Source organism: Xylocopa sonorina, chromosome 1, assembly GCF_050948175.1.
Source record: "Xylocopa sonorina isolate GNS202 chromosome 1, iyXylSono1_principal, whole genome shotgun sequence".
Taxonomy (NCBI): Eukaryota; Metazoa; Arthropoda; class Insecta; order Hymenoptera; family Apidae; genus Xylocopa; species Xylocopa sonorina.
In genome coordinates this window covers 3,463,314-3,471,927 of record NC_135193.1, presented here as the reverse complement: position 1 = coordinate 3,471,927, position 8,614 = coordinate 3,463,314, and positions in this window count along the sequence as shown.

Here is an 8,614-nt window from a genome sequence, read left to right as displayed (position 1 = left end):
TCGTTTCCGGTCCCTGCGGTTTGCTCCAAGTACGCGCGTTACAGCCGCCCGTGGCTTCCGGATGCGAGCAGCGCTCCGAAGGACATTTCTCTTCTGTTTATGAAGCTTTCTACGCTCTGTCTCGCGAGAATGAAAAGGGGATTTCTGCTTTTTCAAAGAGAAGCCAACGTGAAATGGCAAAATCGAAGGGAGTTGAAATATGTTGCTTACGATGCACGACGCTGGAATTCTCAAACTCTAAAACGAGAAAAACGTTCGCCAGAGAAAAAAAACGGCGGCTTACAGCCAAAAGTTTCGAACTCGAAACTCGACATGTTAATTGAAATGTTACGTACTGCATGGTGCATCCCCCATGGATCGTCAATTGAAGGAGAAAAAAGGACGGAGAGAAACAACCGTTGGATGGGCGTATACGTATATACGTCCCCCTCAACTTTTCTGTTCATTTCAGAACAGAAACCAGATGCATCGAAAGTTTCCCAGCGAACTTTTCCACGTACATCGAACGCGAAAGGAAGTCGACGGGAAAGACGAAAGACTTCTTGGAAGCAACTCTCGAAGAAACCTCGAGTTCCTTTTCTCCTGACTACCCCCTTAATCTCTCAGCGAATTCTGATCGCGACAGGGAGACGATAAAAGTATTAATAAGTCGAACAGCCGAGAAAGATTGGGTGGAGCCGACGTACTTCCGTAGGAATTCCAAACAGATTTATCAAACTGCAAGATTGATGCGTATACCATGCAAAGCATGCTGCGCGTTGCAAGTGTTGAAGGACGAAACACGTTTCTACTTTGGTCTCGTTTAAAAATATTTCACAATTTTTTACACGTACCGACAGAAACGCGTATTTAATCCGAAAACTAACTAAAACCGCAGTTTCGGTAATGGGAGGCTGGTTGACGAGGGAGTTTAGAAACGTTAAGCTTTAAAATTGCTCCGCGACCTAAAAGGAAGCGAAAAAATCTGACTTATCATGTTTTTTGCCCGCGGTCCTCGCACGCGGTAACTATCTCGTCGCCGTGTCAAACCTCGCTACTGACGGGATCGCGAAAGGCGCGCACCAACAGCTGACACGCACCCCTTTTTCTCGTTCTATTCATTATAACCCGCTGAACCGTCGCGTTTTTTTTTCCCCTCGTTCTCGCGTCTCGTTGCGTCCGATTTAACTCGACCGCCGACGCGGCCGTGCCGTGGCCTGCTATTTAGGACGATCTCACTTTTACTTTTCCTTTTTTTCCCTCCTCCATTTTACCGGAGAACAGAGTGGCCGAGCGAGTCGCTCGCAGCCGCATCGAATCGCGCGACGGTTGTGAAAATTTGCGTCTCCGTAGGGGAGGGTCGCAGTTGCCGTGGCGGCCGGTCTCGTTAAATTTTCACCCCGCCTCGTGCACTCGTTAAGCGGACTTAATTTCACGGAACTCTAACAAGCGTGGCCGTGCTTTCCAGCTTGAAATTCGAGGGCCCTCCACCGCTTAGCTCCTTACCTCTCTCGGCTGACGCTCCTACGGTTGCCAAGAGGATCGTCATTCGACGCACGGTTTAGCGATTGTTTCCACGTTTCCCACGAAATTATCTTGCTCTCAGGTTGCTCCCGCTCGTTCCTTAACGAGGACTGCTGAGAGCCAGGCTCGATTAGAGCCCCGGTTGTTCGTCTAATAACGGTAACCGGGCAGCTCTCGAGCGTTCCCAACGTTCGTTTCGAGGAAAGAAAAGAGCAAAAGAGAATAGGTTATTTCGTTTAATCTTTATTTAATCTCCCGAGTTCTACCGTGGAGAGATGGAGGATTAACGCAGAAGTTTTATCGAGGTCGCTAGATGCGGTCGGACGACGCGAACCGTAGAACCGTTTAGAATCGTCGGTGGTGTAATTCGCGTGGCGGCAACTTTCCACCAGCGTATTCTATACCCGTGGTAGAAGACCACGCGAAAGCGGCACCGATCGAGTTATTACTCTTCGATGTCGGGGCGAGACCAATCCTACTATCCGTTAAGTGTCTCTTCTCCACTTTGAATATTGCACACCCACATTATTCTTCTATATTTGTCGCTATTACGTGTACCTATTCGCTTATCAAAATCACATTTATTCGTAATTACCCTTTCCTCGCGAAATGGAATTGATATTTTCCAACGCTTTGATATCTCGCAGCGGATCGTTAACGTCCGTCGACATTCCGTTTCCGTTCGAATGAAAACGGTATTAATAACGACGAGTCGGGAGGCAGGAACGATACATTTTAGGCGAAGGCGCGGAGGGGTGGCTTGCTCTCGGCGGGTGGACAGAGAGAAAAATGCGGCCGCGTCCTCTTAGCCGCGAGATGGACGTCCAAATGGAGGCGCGTGCATATCGAAAATTTGTCACGTAGCGGACGCGCGAGCATCCCGAAATCCTACAAAGTAAATGGGGATTTTATGCAAACGGGCTTTCAGTCCCCCTGGCGTAGCACCATCCTCCGTTTCTTCGAGCCGCGACGCTCTTTGTTAACCACTCGTACGGCCCACTTCTGTCACGCGTGCCACCAGGCCACCACCGCATACCCACCCCATCCTCAGCTCAACCGATTCCTTATTTATCACGAGCCCAAGTAGAACGGGTCATTTATCTCCCCGATACTCCACACCACAGGAATGGTGAACCCTTATTAATCTTCGAACGGAAACACCCTTTGCATCCCTTAAGGATAAAAGATCTGGTTCTACGATTTTTTTATGTTAAATTTGTATTTTGCGTTTTAAGGTAGACCTGCGTACGCGTGTCTGTCTACGTGTACATAAACGGCTCGTCGATCGTTGGTAAAAGATTTCAGAGTTCTCCAGCGACTCGATATCTTTAAAAGTTCGTCAAGTGCGCGTGGTTTAAATGAGCGCGTGGTACAGTTTTAACGTATAGGAAATTATATAGAGATCGGTGGCTTTGAGTACTCGAATAACTCCTCCTATTAGTACGAACATTTTCCAAGCAATTTTTCATCGTACTCCTCGAGCTCGTGTCCTTTCAACCAGAACCATTAACTCCGCCCATTTTCAATCATTCCCGCTGAACGGGGGATTCGGCCATTTTCCATGAACAACCTTTGCCATCGCTTCGCATACCATGAATCAAGCTTTATGGCATGATCGGAACGAAAATTTCGACCCGTGTGCTTCCATCGAAAGAACGACGAGACCCACATTCACGGACGCGCACGTATACAGAGTACACCCTCCCTCCCCTCACCCCTTTCTCTTTTCACTGTTGAATATTCCGGAGGCTGAATATTCACACGCGTGTTTTCGTATCCCGGTTCGCTCGATGTACTTTCTCCTCGCGCGGAACAACCGCCACCGACTATATAACCCTTTCTCTGTCCGTCCGTCCGTCCACCCCCCTTTATCCCTCCACGTGTCTGCGCCTGTGTCTGTCTCTCCGGGTTTAAATAAAAAGGGAGTACCTTCCTGTTTTTCACCCCGTTTAGAGTATCGACCGTGAGCGTAGGTGCAGTTCGCAAGCACTCTGGATATTTACCAGCAGCTTTCCCCGACGATTCCCCCCGGCTCGCCTCTCGATATTCGCGCCTATTCCGCCCTTTCAATTGGGATACATCGATTTTCGTCCGCCGCGTACCCCCGCGACGATGTCAGTCCTCCTTATTAACGAAGCAGACCGACGTAATTCACCGCGAGCGCCTCCTCGTCGTGGAAATTTCGACTGTAATTTCACATAAATCGGTGTCTACCAGTGGGCACCCTCGTATTTTAGTATCAGAATTCTATGTGGGAGTAGTACGCGCACGGTGAACAGTTCCTCGATCACTCTTTGGATTCTTAACCCGCACGATTGTACATCGTTGATAGAAACATCGAAGGGATTGGATTAGTAACAATTAGCTCGAACGAGAGTGCAATGATTCAGCTCCTCTGCGCGGCAGTAACGTTAATTGAGGATTAATTTGTTAATTCAAGCGACTGCTGTATCTCCAACTTGATCTACTTGCCTCGAAGGCAGCACGATTCCAAGTTCCTCCTACTTTTGCCGAATGTTTCACGTTCCTCGGGATGTGGCAGTGATTCGGAACAGTGCGGCGGTTTCACTGTGAGTCTATTTATGACGTTTAAGAGAAATAAGGTTGGCTGGATGTGCATTCGCTGGCAAGAGGTCCAGAGCAATTCGGAATGATACGGACGAGCCACGAGGGAGTTCTATTTTCGCGTGCAATCCTTCGATTAAATTGCTAAATAATTCCAGCCAGATCAGGTCAGCGCGATTTCAGTCGTGGGACGCGGTCGCGTCGGTATTGAGAAAAACGTAAAGTGCCTCTGTACAAGCCGCGGAATGCAGCTTGCGTAAAAAAGATATTGTTCGAAAGAACGTTGTCTGGTCTCACAGAAATGTATCGAATTTAGAATGATATGCCTAAAAATACGCAAGCACAGACATACGAAATAATATTGTATTAAACACCTTGTTTATGAGCAAACAATCTATTTTCGAGGAGCTCGCGCGAAAGGAAGTATCAGAAATGTAAATTTAATCTCGGAATTCGCACTGAGGTTCTAATTTAAATGTTTGCTGTAAGCCAATATTTTGAAGCAGTGGCTTGTCTCATACAAATTTTTGTCACCTTGGAATAATATGTAACCTACTTCTAAGTGCTCTTACTACGTACCACGAGCAGAACGATATTTTTTTAAGCGATTGATGAAAAAATTGATAAAAAAATTGCTCGTGAGTCGAATTCGAAGGTTAAATTCCACCTTGCTAAATTAATGTTCACGGTCCCGTTTACGCCCCCGTATCTCACCATCTCGAGTGTTGCTATAAATTAAAACGGAAACGCGAACGCAACATCTGCTTTTACAAGCGTGACCGAATTTCGCCCCCCCCCCCCCCCCTCGGAGTATTACTAGAAAAATATGAGCAGCATCTCGCCGTTAATAGGAGTTCACCCCCGCCCATGGCGTCCATTAGTTCCCCACACGAATTACCGAGCGATTTCCTCCGTTTGCTCCGTCGTCTCGTAAAAAGCCAGGTGTTCTTTTCCACGGTGTGTAACGGAGACAGAGGAACGGTGGTCGGTGCTCGGAAAGATTTCCCGCGGAAAGCAATCTCGATTGCCCGCGTCTATCTTCGAGACCGACTTCGCTCGACTACGTTCGATCCCCCATCGACTCTGTCTGTTCGCGTATCCGTGTGTGTATGTAGGGCGTGCGCGCATTAGCAGTTTCCTGGGCAATCACGGACCGGAAGTTGCCCGCAAAATTATTAGTCCGAAAACCGGATACACATGCTCGATATATTCGGTGGAACGTCGTCGCGAACGGAGGCTCGGCAACTACGAAGGACAGAGTTCAACAAGTTCCGCGAGGCCGGAAAGAAAAATCGTCGATCATGATGAAGTTTCGCGTTAACTCGATTTAGGGACGGGACGAGGGATTTTTGCTTCGTTTTCGACGTTCCAGATTCAATATCACGGGAGCTGGTAAAGAGTAGCTACCTTTGGTTGGGTACTTTTATGTAGGGACCCTGGAGCGAGCGAACGTAGCACAAAGAAATGCGCTCGAAGTACTTTAATGATTCGAATATGAAATTGCTGCGAAGTCAAAGTAACCGGAAGTTTAAAAACGGCCCAAGGGGATGAATCGGAAGGATCGAAGAATAATCTTACGCTTTCTTAAAGAGGAGAATCCGTTGGTGGCTCAAAGGAGAACTGTTTAACTGCGATAATCAAATAGCAACAGTTTCTCCCTTACCTTTTTAACAATTCCCGATTGCTCCTCGGTCGAATTAATTCCCTCTATAGAGCAGCGCGAAAGAAAACGGAAAGCTTCGTTACCTAACGAATTATTGTCCCTGCTCGTCTCAGAATTCACGCGTCTCTACGAGCAATCGTAATACTTTAACCCGTGAAGATGCTTTTTTTTTTAGGAAAGGAAATTATATATTTTCGTTTCATATTTTTATTTCACTTTCAACAATCTCGCGAACGATTGGACTACACGTGAATACATAAAATCAAAGGTAATCTGCGTTTAGGTAATCGATCCTGTACAATCTTCAATTTAGCCAATTGACGCTGCGAACTTTCACTTTAAACAGCTCGAACGACTCGAAATAGGTCCATGAGCTGGCTCTCCGAAGCGACGGACGAGCGGAACAGTTGGACGTCGAATTTTCGAGGAATTTCCGGGCGAAAGATCGTTCGGGGATTAAATAACCGCTTTCATGGCTGAAGTGCGCGGGATTAAATATTCCTTAGACTCGCTGGGAATACCCGGCGACGTCGAAATCTGTGTATTGAATAAAGTAAATCGGATTTCGCCGGCGATTTGATATTCCGCGGATTTGTTCTCGGCTCGCCGGGTTGTCGCCAGCCGCGGACCCTCTGAAATCATAATGTCCGCCGCTTATAACTAACGAGCTCCATTAGAACGGTCAGCATTAACTTTCGCGAGTACCTGTTAGTTTACCTCGTGGAATAATATATCAGACGCTTCGCAGGATCCGCGGGACCGCGGCGTGATAACGTTAAATTGCTGCACCGTTTTCTTTCAACACATCCGAGGGAATTGGAATTGCGCGATACGAGAAGAGTAGACAGCCAACGTCTAACCCGTTCAGCGAGAATTTGCTAAGAGCCGCCTCGAAAGCGTTTGTACGACGGATGAGTTCCTCTTGAGGCGAGAGTACACGGCTCGCTCTACGGTTCGAACAACGCGATCGATTCGACAGCGCTGCGAGCTAACTGAACAGTGGAAATTACCATTCGTTCGAAGCGGTGAAACAAATTGCGACTCGCGCTGTTCACTTTGCTTTCAATTTCGTCGAATCACCCACGCTATTCGGCCAAACCGAACCGTGTAATTTCGCGTTTAATCTTACTCCGCGCTCCTACGTGAAACGACCATCCACGCATCGAGTGTCATAGGTATTTATGATCGAAATACTCCCCGACGGGCACGCTACCGGCTCGTTGCCGTGAAATCGACCTGCGTTTCATCCACGTACCAGTCAAAGAACTTCTTTCATTAAACCCAGTCGGCCCTCGAGTTCGATGGCCACCTTTCACGCGCACCCCGTCCAAGGTATCAACGATAGCCGATCCGGAGCATAAACTTTCCGGCCTTCCTCTCCCTGCCGTTAATTAAAGGGTATTACTTACTCGGTAGTCGTACAGACTCGACGAGTCGACCCGCTTTCTTTGAGAGCGAAGCGAGAACCAGCAAAGTGGTATTCCTCTGTTTCTCCCCCAATCTTTTCCACCCCCTCTCCCTGTATCCGTCTTTCTTCCGGCGGCTCTTCTATTCGCTTCTCTTCCGTTACACGGCTCCAACCCCCTCCTCACAGCTTCGTCTCTCTTCAGCTCGCGTTTCCACTTTCCCTGCTTCGAGTTGCCAGCGGATTCGAGTTTCCGCGATACGGTCCAGCACCTCTGCCGTGCCCCTCTTCCACCCTCCTCCGCCGCACCGTTTCTCGCGTTCCGTCTCTCTCACTCCTCAGCTCAACCCCCGGCCTCCTCTTCTTCTCATATCGCGCTCACCGTTCCACCCCATCCTCGTTTTCCCTTTTAGTCTCGCCACCCCTCTCCGCGTAACCCCCGACGACGACCTCTTGAAAACTCGCTACACGCGCAACACTTTACCAAATGAGTTCTAATTCATGCCACGTTCCTGGGCTGCACCGGCCCCACCACCTTTGCCCTTTCCACCCCACGTCACCGTCCGCCTTCCTTCGGGTCGTCTTCGTCCCGCTTCTCAATCCTTTCCCTCTCGAGCCCGCTACTCGTCGACTCCCCGTTTCTTCCACTCGTCGACGAACGCGCCGCTGTTGTTCATTTAACGCCGTTCAGCCCCGCGGTGTCGCACCGTTCCTCCTGCCGCGGTTAGGAGAACCTTCTCCTCGGTACACGCGTTCATGAATCGCGCTATATCGCGAAAACTCGCGAGGGTTGCTTCTCTCGCGCCCCCCCTGCAATTCGGTTCACCCCAACCGTGCAACTCTCTCGCTCGTGCACCGGTGCTTCTATCCGATCTAGCTCGTACGAGATTCGTCCAATGAGTCCGACCGTGATCGCCAGACTCGGACGAATTGGATTTCAGTGTCCTCGTTTAAGTCGAGTGTTCCTTCCGTTCGAGCACGCCACCCTCCGACAGTGTCGCTGCACGCGTTTCCGGAAGCAATCGCGCCGAGTGGACACAGGGGAGAGAGTCCAGAAGGCGGCAAGGGCTGTCCAGGGGAGGAAGATGGATTCGTAGTTCCTCTCGCTGGCACCGGAAAGTCCTCGCTCCCTGGTGGATCGAGGTCGACGGTGGGTAATCGCCGTCCACGGACACCGGAAATGACAGACGCGTCGGGAAAACGGCCTCGAAGGCGTCTAACAGCGCGACGCTTCGCGCCCCTAATTGGAGATCCTTGGGTAAAACGGAGGGGGCCACGAGGACTTCGATCAACGCTCGACGGAACAAAGTTTCCGGATTAACCGACGCGGTTTCCCGGCAGGCTTCTCAGACCTCGCTGGTCGATCTCGAATCGATTTCCGTGTAACACGGTAGGGACCTTGTCGTCGATTTTATTTGAAAGACCGCGTGGATCCTTGCGCGTTCCCAGGTAACTACGATCGGTGAGAAAACGAGGCG